We start from the raw sequence: 12,429 nt of genomic DNA, 5'->3' as shown, positions 1-12,429 counted from the left end.
TCCCATATTTCCTGAATGTTTTGTGATGAGAGTTTGTTGGACTTGCTGTTTTCTTTGATCAGCGTGTTTATTTTCTCTATGTTATCTTCAGAATCTGAGATTCTTTCTTCTATCTCTTTTATTCTGCTGGTTATGCTTGTTTCTGTAGACTCTATTCATTTACCTAGATTTTCCATGTCCAGCCGGCCCTCTGTTTGTGTTTTCTTCTTTGGCTCCATTTCAGTTTTCAAGTCATGAACTGTTTCCATTATCTGCTTGATTGTTTTTCCTTGGTTTCCTAGAGTATCAATCACTGACTTACTCAATTCCTCAAACTTTCTGTTATACTTCTCATCCATTTCTGTAAGGGCGTTTTTTATATGCTGTTTAAGGGCCTCTATCACTTTCATAAAGTCCGTTTTTTCTACTTCTTCTTGATTAAGGTGTTCATGTCCTCCTGTTGTGAGGTCACTGGGTTCTCGTGTTTTCATGTTGTTTTTCAGATTGTTGGGTGAATTCTTGCATTGGCGCCTGCCCATCTTTTCCTCCGAATGCTCCCCTATGGATCTTTTTATAGGATCAGGTCTTCTTGCCCACTGATGTACCTTCCCAGTGATGTCACTCCCCAGTGATGGTTCTCCTGGTGTCCAGATTGGATCTCTGTGCTTCTTGGGTAGCTCGCAAACAAAGGGCCCACCCTGCTCGCTGCAGGCAGGCTATGGAGACAAAGGAACTACCACCCTCCCCTTTGCCCTCCGAGTCGGGTTCGGTCCCAGCGCCCGAGCAGCGAAATCTCAGAGTTTTGATTTGCATTTCTCTAATGGCTAAAGGATGTTATGTTTGAGCATTTTTAAGTGTCTCTCAGCCGTTTTTAAGTTCGTCTGTTGAGAGTTTTCAGTTTAGGTCTGTAAAATATTGGATTATTTTTGATGACTAATTCTCTGAGTTCTTCATATGTTTTTGGAGTGGGTTTATGATAAGATCTTTTCCCACTCTATAGGCTAATATTATGTCTTGTTATACAGGAAGCTTCTCAGTTCAGGTGATCTCATTTATTGTTTCTCCCAATGTTTGTGCCACTGAGGCTCTGTTTGAGATGTGGCAATGTGTACTTCTAATTTTTTAGAATTACAAAATTAATTCTAAAATTAATTTTGAAGGTTCAATGTAATTTTTATATGCTGAGGCCTTTGACTCACTTAAACTTGAGTACATGGAGATGGATATGGATCTATTTTCATTCTTCTACATCACAGACCCTCAGTATTTATTTACCAGCTAGGGATGTCTCCAGACCTGAGTTCCAGGAGACCTGAGTTTCCTGACACCCCCCCCCCCTTTGTCCGTTTGCTATATAACAGCCTCTGAGAGGGGATAAATGGGACGGCTGGATGGGAAATCCCGCCTTGCCGTCAGTTCTCATGTCTCTTGCCCTTTATTCCTCTCCCCTAGGTTTATTGGGACCCCAGTTCACACCCCGCTGGCTGGGATAAGCCACTGGCTGAAAGCAGCTTCCTAAGTAAAAATTTCCTTTCAGATTTTCAACATTAAAGGAGTGTGCTGTCTAGCCTGTGTCAACTTGAGAGAAGCTAGGGTTAACTGGAAGGAGAGGACCTCCATTGAGAAAACGCTTTCTAAAATTATTTGTTTAAAAGAAAACAAACTACCTTGTTTCACTTTATAGACCAATCCAAGTTCCCACTCCTTCCCCTCCTTCCATTCCCGCCATCCACTCCACCACCCCACCTCAGAGAGAATAAGGCACATTTCTTTGAGGAAGGTCCAAGAACCTCCCTACTATATCTAGGCTGAGCAAGTGGTATCCATCTAAAGAGAACAGGTTCCCAAAAAGCCACTGCATGCAGTAGGGATAAATTCTCTTACCACTGCCAGTAGCTCCGCAGTCTGCCCCACCATACAACTGCCACCCACACTCAGAGGGACTAGTTTGGACCTATGTGTTTCCTTTCTTGTCGGGCCGGAGCTAATGAGCTCCCATTAGCTCAGATAAAGTGTTTCAATGGGTGAACCCATCATGGTCTTGACCTCTTTGCTCTTATTCTCATTTTTCCCACAATTCAATTGGACTTTATGAGCTCAGTTCAGTGATACGATGCAGGTCTCTGTATCTGTTTCCATCAATAGCTAGATGAAGGCTCTATGGTGATATTTAAGATATTCATCAGTCTGACTACAGGGCAAGGTCAATTTAGGCCCCCTCTCCTCTATTGCATAGGGTCTTAGCTGGGGTCATCCTTGTGGATTCTTGGGAATTTTTCTAGAGTCAGGTTTCTTGCTAACCCCCAAATGGCTCCCTCAGTCAAGATGTCTCTTTTTTGCTCTCATGTCTGTCCTTCCTCCATCTCAACTATCCCATTCCCTCAGGCTCTTCCCAACACTCCCCTTCTCTCTTCCTCTTTCTTGCATATAAATGTTTTGAGAAGGTGTCTTATTATATGTGCTTTATGTAAGGAATTGGCAATACAAATAGGAATATATAAGTAATGGATAGTATAACATTTCGATATGTCCTATATCTATGAATCTGAAAACGGATTACATATAGGTCACAAATGCACTAGTTTTCCTAGATGCAAACACAAGGTCATACACTTTAATATTTTTATGTCAACTGTGACTAGTTAGGTTGTTTTTTTGCTTGTTAATTTTAAATTTCTATCATGACTGAATATTGTAAGAAGGAGATGGGACAAACATAATTAATAAAAATGTAATTTCTTTCAAAAGATGATGTTAAATGTGTGATTTCTATGATTCCCAGACATATCTGGTAATACATTTGTCTAACTTTTTAAATGGTGGGTTTATTTTTCTTGATAAGTGAAACCAAATAATTAATTTCCTTATCATACTCCACATGTTACCATAGCAAGTTAAGCTTGGGGGCTGTCTGTGCCTAGGGTTTTTGCTTTTGTGTCTGTGATAATACATCAGGACCAGAAGCATCTTACAGATGAAGAGTGTATTTGAGCTTCCAATTCCAGAGGCATAAGGGTCTCTCATGGTGGGCAGACTCAGCACAAGTGGCAAGACAAGGATGCATAGAGATTCCATCTCTAGCACAGGCTGGAAGCAGTGGGCAGACACTATGACCATTCACAGCCTGCCTCAGGGGACAGATGTCATCTATTACATCCCCATCTCCAGATGTTCCACATCCTCCCCAGGGAGCTTCACCAACTGGGACCAACTGTTCAAATATCTGAACCTGTGGGAGACATTCTCATTAAAAGCACCACAGAGACCAATTTAAAGGTCTGACATTATATTCTGGAGACATTCAGGAAACAGGAAACATTTTCAAATAATAGCAGAAATTTCCTCATATTAAGAGAAATTAGTCAACTCATCTGTAGACCACAACAGTTGTGACTAGATAATAATCTCCCTGCATAGTGTTGTAGTTATGTTAAATTTTAAAAATATTTCACATTTTTATTCTTGGGACACTATGTACCTCTGCCTCACTGTGAACACCAGATTGACCTCAAACTTTAAGAGATTTATATCCCCCTATGCCCTTCCTAGTGCTGGGCTTAAAGGCATTGATACTACTCCTTGCCTCACAAAAGGTAAAACATCAAGGCTTTGTACTACACTGAAAATCCAAGAACACAGAGCAAAATCTACCAGATAGAAGCTTCAAGAGAGAAGCAGTTTTCTACAAAGGCAAGCCCATTCACGACCACTTAGTAAGGATTGATAGATGATAGATAGATAGATAGATGATAGATGGATAGATGGGTAGCTGATAGATAGATGGATAGATAGATGGATAGATGATAGATAGATGGATGATAGATAGATGGATAGATAGATAGATATAAATGATAGATAGATGGATAGATAGATGATAGATAGATGGATAGATGATAGATAGATAGATAGGTGATAGATAGATGGATAGATGATAGATAGATGATAGATGGATAGATGGACGGATAGATGGATAGATGGATAGATAGATGGATAGATGGACAGATAGATAGATTATAGATGGATAGATGGATGGATAGATAGATGGATAGATAGATGGATAGATAGATGGATAGATGGATGGATGGATAGAAGGATGGATAGATAGATAGATGGATAGATAGATAGTCAGACAGAGAGACAGACAGGGAGAGAGAGAGAGAATTTTAGAATGAAGTATTGCAGCTGCCAAACAGAACAAGCGTCAAACAAGATTCCTGTACCAAATAACGGAATCCATCAACCTTAAAGAAGCAATGCTGAGACTTTGCAGGATAAACATAAATTAAAACCAAGGTTACTGCCAGGTGACACTGCACATGCGCAGTGAGCACACTTTCATGAGTTCTGTGTTGCTTAGCAACAGCTGATTTAACCAGCCTCTTCCGTTTGTACTGGTCAAGCTGAGCAAAGGAGGACTCGTTACTTCCGGTCCCTGCAGACACAGAGTGTACATTTTAGAAGGATTTTTGTCTGTGGTTTAAAGTTCATATTGCTTGTAGAAAGGTATCTAGTGTTGAGCTGAGAGTAACCTGACCACGGCGATCTTCTCCATCCTGAGGAAGTTCTGCTTTAAGAAAGCCGAAAACCTCTAACCCTAACTCTTATGACCCAGAAAATGAATTTCATGAAGCAGTGTGCATGGGAAACATCGAAGTGGCGCTTCGTCTAATCTATAGCAAGAAGTTTATGTAAATAATGAGGACGAAGAGAAACGGTGAGAAACTTGGAAGCTAAGGGTGCGGGGCCTTGAGGAAATCAGGAGATGGGAGAAGCCAACATCTCCAAGCTCCATTAAGGGCCACAGGGGTGAGGCGAGCAGAGCTGTGCTTTCTGAATTTCAGTCTCCTTGGCATCTGTGATCACCCAGTTCCAGTGTCCGGATCTTCTTCTGGAGCAGGAGAACTGTAAGACCAAAGCTCCAGTAGGCTTGCTGTCATCCCGTAATTCCCATATGGAGTGTTTTCTTATTGATAATATTAAATATGCAATAGAATAATACAACAGATATAAAGAAATGAGATCTGTGTACTAAATTTTCTAATACAGTAAATTATAAGAACAAATAAATTTAATTTTAGGATGAAATTAATTGGTTTATATGTCAGAGGATCTACGTGTTACATAATACTTACAAACACGTTAGTGACTGCTTATGGTGAGGTAGTGCCCTGCAGTTTCATTAAAAATGCCCCCCATTCCCACAAAACCACACTCCACTTTGCATATTTTTATATTCATCTCTATCTGATTATTTTAATTAGGAATGCAAGACAAATGCCCTTGATGATCAAAAGTCCATGCAATTATTTTTTTCTTTTCCATTCTGACTGTAGTTTTCTCCGCATCTTTCCTCCCAGAACCTAGCCCCTTCCACTCCTCCTCCTCTGTCTCTTTTCAGTAAAAGGTGAGCCTCCCATGGACATCAGCCAGCCATGGTATATTAAGTTGCAGTGAGGGTAGGCAACTCCTCTCCTTTTCAGGCTGGAAAGGAAATCTGGTAGGAGGAAAGGGCCCCCAAAGTAGGCAACAGAGTCAGAGACATCACACCTTCCACTGCTAGGAATCCTATAAGAAGGCCAAGTGACATAACTGTGGCGTATATACAGAGGGCTTAGGTCACTCTTGCCTTGACGAATATGAAGGGTGCACACCATGGGAAGAATTAGAATCCTCACACGAAGCAAAGGAATAACTGATTTCTGGAAGATGATCAGGAAGCAGTTGGGCTAAAAGAACAAGACACAGATTATCAACACTAATGAGAGGAGAATTTGGAATTAAATTTGGGGCTATACAGCCAGAATTTTTGCATACTATGTAAAGAATTTTTTTTGACATCACAGGGGATTTAGGGACATTTGATATTTCTAAAAAGAACTATGGTGAAATCTTTGTTGTTTTCTGTTTTGTTTTGTTTTTCAGATAGGTTTCCTCTGTGTTGGCCTGTCCTGGAACTCATTTGTTGACGTGGGTGACCTCTGCCTATCAAGTGTTGGAATTTATGATCTGAACTGCCATGCCAGTCTAATTTTTTCATTTTTTTTGAAAGCAGTAAAAACAACTGGCAAAGCAGGGAAAACTTCAGAAGATCCATATTGAATTCAGACATGGTTAGATGTAGACAAATGACCAAAAATAAAAGCAGGCAATACTTCTGAGAAACTTGCTAAGCTGAGTCATGCTAAAAGGAAAACTTGTAAGTCTACACTTTTGACAAAAGCCCACGTTATTGAGTTCTTATTCTCCTTAGCTCGAACTGCTGCATTGCTCGTGTAAGATATAAGGCGCAACCGACACAAGGAAAGCCAAGACTACTTGCAGGGAGATCCCTTTATTTAACTAATTTGTCAACTTCCTGAAATGGTGGAAGCATAAATGTTCACTAATGATCCTTAAATCTACATGCTGAGTTAGGGAACCCAGAGACAGAAAGACAAACACAGTATGTACTTACTCATAAGTGGATACTAGGTAGAAAGCAAAGGATAGCCAGGTTACACTCCACAGTTCCAGAGAAGCTAGGTAACAAAGATGCCCCTAAGAGGGATGCATGGATTGCCCTAGGAAGGGGAAATACATGTGATCTCCTGGGTAAACTGAGGCAAGGGGGGACAGCACACTGCGGGGAGGTGGATGAGAACATGAGGGAACAACATAATAAACCTGGGTGATGGATGGAGAGGGAGAGCGATGAGAGAAATAGGTTTTACTGACGGAGGGGCCAGTGTGGGGTCGGTAGTTTTTACTGATGGAGGAGCCAGTGTGGGGTCGGGAGTTTTTACTGATGGAGGAGCCAGTGTGGGGTCGGGAGTTTTTACTGATGGAAGAGCCAGTGTGGGGTCGGGAGTTTGTACTGACGGAGGAGCCAGCGTGGGGTCGGGAGTTTGTACTGATGGAGGAGCCAGTTTGGGGTCGGGAGTTTTTACTGATGGAGGAGCCAGTGTGGGGTCGGGAGTTTGTACTGATGGAGGAGCCAGTGTGGGGTCGGGGAGAAGCCTGCTGCTAGGGAAACTCCCAGGAATCCACAAGGACGACACCAGCTAAGACTCCTAGCAATAGTGGAGAGAGTGACTGAACTGGCCTTCTCCTGTAATCAGATTGGGGACTGCCCAATTATAGAACCTTCTTCCAGGGGTTGAAGGAAGCAGATGCAGAGATCTTCGCCAAACACTGGGCCAACTGGAGCTCAAAGAGAGGGAGGAGGGATTGTATGACAAGTGGGGTCAGTATCTTGATTGGGAAAACCACAGAGACAGCTGACAGGAACTCCAGAGAGCACATGGACTCTGAACTGACAGGTGAGGGGCCTGAATGGGATTGGTTTGTTTGTGGAACCGCTGGAAGTGTAAGCAGGAGCTATCTCTGGTGCATGAACTGGCTCTTTGGAGTCCGTTGCCTATGGTGGGGAAGGAGGAACAGCTTGTTCATGCCTCAAGCTGATGTGCCAGGCTTTTTGACTCTCAGTAGGAAGCCTTGCCCTTTCTGAGGAGTGGACGGGGGTGGGGGAAGGAGACTAAGGAGAGGGTGAAGGGGGAACTGTGGTTGATATATAAAATTAACAGAAAATTTAAAATAAAATAAACAAAAATCAAAATTGATTTTCATTTTATTGACATTCAGAAATCATAATTATGCAATACTTCTTGAGTCTTCTAGACTTGCATTTTAACATAAATGTTAAAAGGGTTCGGGAAGATCTTGTGTTATCTGGTATTTGAACTTGAATTCAGTCCTATCATTCAAGTTTCTGTGACAACTGAATTTGGCAAAAATTCTCTGAATCTTTATCAGCTGTGATCCCAGAGAGCTGTTTTAAACCACATAAAAAGCAGAAATTATTTGCAATATCTTATGTTCTTTACTGTATCAAAATCCTAATGTGTAAAATACAGTGTGCTTCCAATGCTACATTATGTCATCCAAACTCAGAATGAAAGTGAAGTGAAGGCTAACATAAGGGTTTTAACATGCTGGAAGGGCACAATGGAGAAATAGGCAAAATGGGAAGAAGAAGCTTATAGGAAAGATACACATTGCACTGCATTTGAAGGTGAAAAAAAATCTACATTAAGTATGGGCATAAAACTATTTCCAAATCACCCAAGAAAGAGTTTTGTGCATATGTGCACTTGGTTGTTTTTCAAATCTTTTTTTCCAAATATGCATGCATTTTAAAATTTCATGTGTACCTATAGCAAAACACTCAAACCAATTTTGAAGTAAGCCACTTTAGTTTTATTTTATTTTATTTCCATGAGTGTTTTCCTTGCAAGTATGTCTGTGTCTGGTACCTGCAGAGGGAACCAGAGAAGAGGGTGTTGGATCCTCTGAAACTGGAGTTACAGATGACTATAAATGTCCTTGTGGGTCCTGGGAATCAAACCTAGATCTTCTGGAAAGACAGACAGTATTAATAGCTGAGCCATCTCCAGTCCTCTGGACTGTTTTAAATAACAACAAGTCTAAATTTCAATTCACCAGTGGTTTAATTTCTTTAATCTTTTTAATGTGAATTTGGGCCATAATGCATTAGTGGCATTTCAATACATGACTTGAGAGCTCTGGACAAAAGGACAGAGACAATAAGGTTGAGTCAGATGGAAAATTAGTGTTGGTTTTACATTCGCTTCCTCAAGAGCAGAGTGGGAAGGGTTTGATCTTTTGTCAGCTTTTGTGAAGCTCAGTAGACACCATGGCAATTCACCCAAGCTCAGACTTTCCCTCAGCAATTTCAGGCTATGAAAATGGGAACCTGCCATTCAAAGTAGAGTGGAGTTTGTCCCAGTGCTCAAGATCCTGGAGGTATGTACAGAACTCTGGGTTCCATCCACAACATGATGGGGATGTAAAAAGAGAAATGATTAGCCAGGATTCAACATTTGGTGTCACGGATATTCCAAGGATGGAGAGAGCTTGAGTAAGAAGGCAGAAGGATATAAGATGAAAAGCTAAGTTTAGACTGTTTATATTAACAGAACAGAAGTTATCCCTAGGAATTACACCAAGATCAATTGGCCAGTGGGTAGTTTAATTGACAAGGGAAGAGCTCATGTGTCAAAATTAACTTATAACTCACCTGTGTTTATGCGGTCTGTGTGTCACAGACATGAAGGATTTTGCTAAGAAGAGAGAAGAAGATACCATATATGGATTATTCAAGAATAAAATATGAAATGTTGCTTACTGCTAGTTGCATGTGGCTGATTAAATATTCAAGAAAGAACAGGAGATATATAAGGGGTCCTGGAGAAAATTAAAAAATGTCCCAGTAGGAAGGACAGTATTCATTGAACCAAATGACATGGAGAACATTGGTTCCACTTCAGTACGGTGACAAGAGTGAGTCTGTGGGGTCAAAATGGGAAGACATAAAGAGAACTTGGGAGATCTGCTTGTGAATGAAAGAGACCAATGTGGCTGAGGCAGATACAGGCATGCTGTGCAGGGTCTTCTGTTTTACTCTGGAGACTGGGACAGTTTCCCCAGCATGAATAGCTTATTTTACATTTAGGGCGTCAGTAGAATTGATTTTGTGCCATAGTGAGTTGATATGCTAGCATTATCTGAGATACAAGGGTCAGTTAGAACCAGATTGCCAGGTAAAGGCTACTCAGTGGTTTGTTGCTGCAATCCAAATTGTTGCATCTGTCTTGTTTCCAGAGTCTTGGGGGCATAGGTCTCTCATGTATAAAAATCCTTTAGAGATGATTTCTTCATTGTCTCTTTGTGTCTGCAGCTGTGGGTTTCTAATGAGGGTTAACAAGTGTACTTAGGTATGCATAAAATATACTTAAGGAGGCAGTTTATTTAGCCTATTATTATTAGTAGTTTCTGCTTGGGTTTTTGGCCATTATGGGGTGGGTGCCAAGATAACAGTGCCAAGTTTAGGTCGTGTCCTGCAGAGAAAGCCTTTACTACATTCAAAATGTAGTTGACCCCATAACATTTGTGCCACTAGAGCACAAGAGAGTTTATCTTGCAACCTTGGTCATTATTGTAGCATACAGAGCTTATGATGGTGAAGGGTTTACTTTTCTTCCATTCAACATAAAATGAATCCTCTACCATCATTAAAACTAACCAGTATGTACGAAGGTTTCACAATGTTACCAATCAGTATCATCTATGTTTGAGTGAGTAGAAGAAGACAAGAAAGCATACGGCATTTGGACCTTTTGAAGATTGAGTAGATGGTCTTTGACCCTACAGTTACAATATCAGAATACCACAGTTAGGAGTTACTAGTGAAACTTGTTGAAAGGCTGAGGATCTAACACTCTAACTCAGTGCGAGAGTACTTGCCTGATAATTTGCATACAGAAGAAACTTGTGACTTTTGCTTGAATTTTTGCTTTGCGGGGTTTGTTGTTATCCTACAAACACATGCCCACTATACTTCCCAGCTGGAAGCATAATGTAGCAACCTTGGGTTCTTGTGTTTGTGCACAGATGTTTGTTCATTTAGTGTGTCTAGTCGGTAATGTAGGAATGACAGACAGCAAAAAAGTCATCAGATTAAACTGAAGAAGGCTGAAATTTGTTAAGAACATTATAAACAGAACTCATTTATAGTGTGTAATGTGGGTACCAAGCAAACTTTAAAAGAACTGAAAGATAGTGTGTTTAAAGATGTTGATTAAATTTAGTATTAGTTTTTAAGAACATGAGGGCCGAATTGTTGGGGTTTCAAAACACAAACAAAAGCAGATGCAGCTGTTCCATTCCAGGTATGCATCTAAAGGATTCTACTGTACCACTGGGTCATTTTTAAAATTTCCAAAATTAATTTGTAATTATATTTTTTCTCTCCAACCTCTACTTCCTCTAACTCTATGTTGTCCCCTCCCAACTCAAATTAACAGCCTCTTTTTCTTCAAGTATTATGGCAGATATATAAATGCATGCCTATACAGTACCATGTACTGCCTATTTGGTATTAACTGCCTCTGGATTATATTTTTCTGCATTTAATAGTGTGATTCCTCTAAGTTTAGAGAACCCTCAACTGGAATTTCTCATAGCACTAGTGACATTTTGGATCAGGCAGCTCCATCCTCCCCAGCTCCTACAATCTGCTGTCTTTCTAACTTAACAAGCATTTGAAGTACCATTTTAAATTTTGACCTGAACATTTTGACCTATAGATGTTTTCCTTTTAGCCAAATAAATCTAAAGTGGAATTTTCTTGGTTAATGACAGTTTTAGGCAATTAAGTGTTATGGCAAAGCATCACGTTATTCCTGATGGTCCCTGGTTTTTGAAGGTTTCTGTTACAGTTGTTTCAGATTCTAATAGCTTTATGTTCATACAACATTATAATTTACTGATGTGTCTGCACAGGATTTTGTGAAACACTGCCATAGTACAGTTATTTATGTTATTGCTGCATTGTGCAACATATTGAATCTATATATTAGGTAATTGGAGAAATTTTGATGCAAGTGAGGGCTTTTGATGGCAAGCCACTATTTTGAAGTTACTGTGATCATTGTTTAGTGACAACTTTAAAACTGACTTATAGATGAGAGTTTGTTTTTTGTAGCTTCTTGATCTTAAAGGTAGAAGAGCTGTGGATTAGGAAAAAATTCTGTGCTGTACAACCATTGGAAAACTGTCACTCCAACTCATCCTTTAAATCTTAAGGTGTTTTGTTTTGTGGATGTTACTTATGAATATTAGAGTTTTTAATTTTTGATTAAAATTAGTCAATACATGTTTTAAAAATCCCTCCTTTTGTTTTAATTTGTTGAAGTACAGCACAAGAATTTGAATTATTGGTAGAATTTGAATTATGACTTGCAATTATTTTCTGAGATAAATGTATGATATAATTACTGGGGACAAGTACATTTTTCTGATAATTCTTATTTATATTGAACTTCTCTTTTTAGAAAAGCATATGAAACATGATTGTTTTACTCAGGTCAACATTATTTAAAATATTCCTTTGGTTTGTGTATTTTATGCACATTCCATTATAAGTTAAATCATCTTATTTTATTGAAAGTCCTAGAATAAACCAATTCAGAGCCAACAGTAGCTAGCTATTACAAAAATACTCTGAGACTAATGAATCCAAAACTCCTTTGCAATCGAAGCACTGTGGATAATTCTGTCAATTATTTGAATGTCTGATACATGTTCTTTTGGAAACATTGTTCTTTTGAGTAAAATGTTACAACTATTTTAAAAATATTTGTTTTTACAATATAATTTGAGTTCAATGACATTTTAAAAATAGTTGAATCTGAGTACAGACTTATATTTATACTCATTAAAAGTCAAATTTAAGCTGATTACACTTAACGTTTTTTTCTCTTTTTTTTAATTGAGAAAAGGAAAAAAAAACAAGTTTCTGCCTCCTCCCAGCCTCCCACTTCCCTCCCCCTCCTCCAACCCTTCTCCTCCGCCCCCACCCTCTCTCCCCCCTCCCTCTCCTCCAGTCCAATG

The sequence above is a fragment of the Microtus ochrogaster genome, unplaced genomic scaffold (assembly GCF_000317375.1).
Source record: "Microtus ochrogaster isolate Prairie Vole_2 unplaced genomic scaffold, MicOch1.0 UNK41, whole genome shotgun sequence".
In the NCBI taxonomy this organism is placed as follows: domain Eukaryota; kingdom Metazoa; phylum Chordata; class Mammalia; order Rodentia; family Cricetidae; genus Microtus; species Microtus ochrogaster.
Note: the sequence above shows the minus strand (reverse complement) of the source record.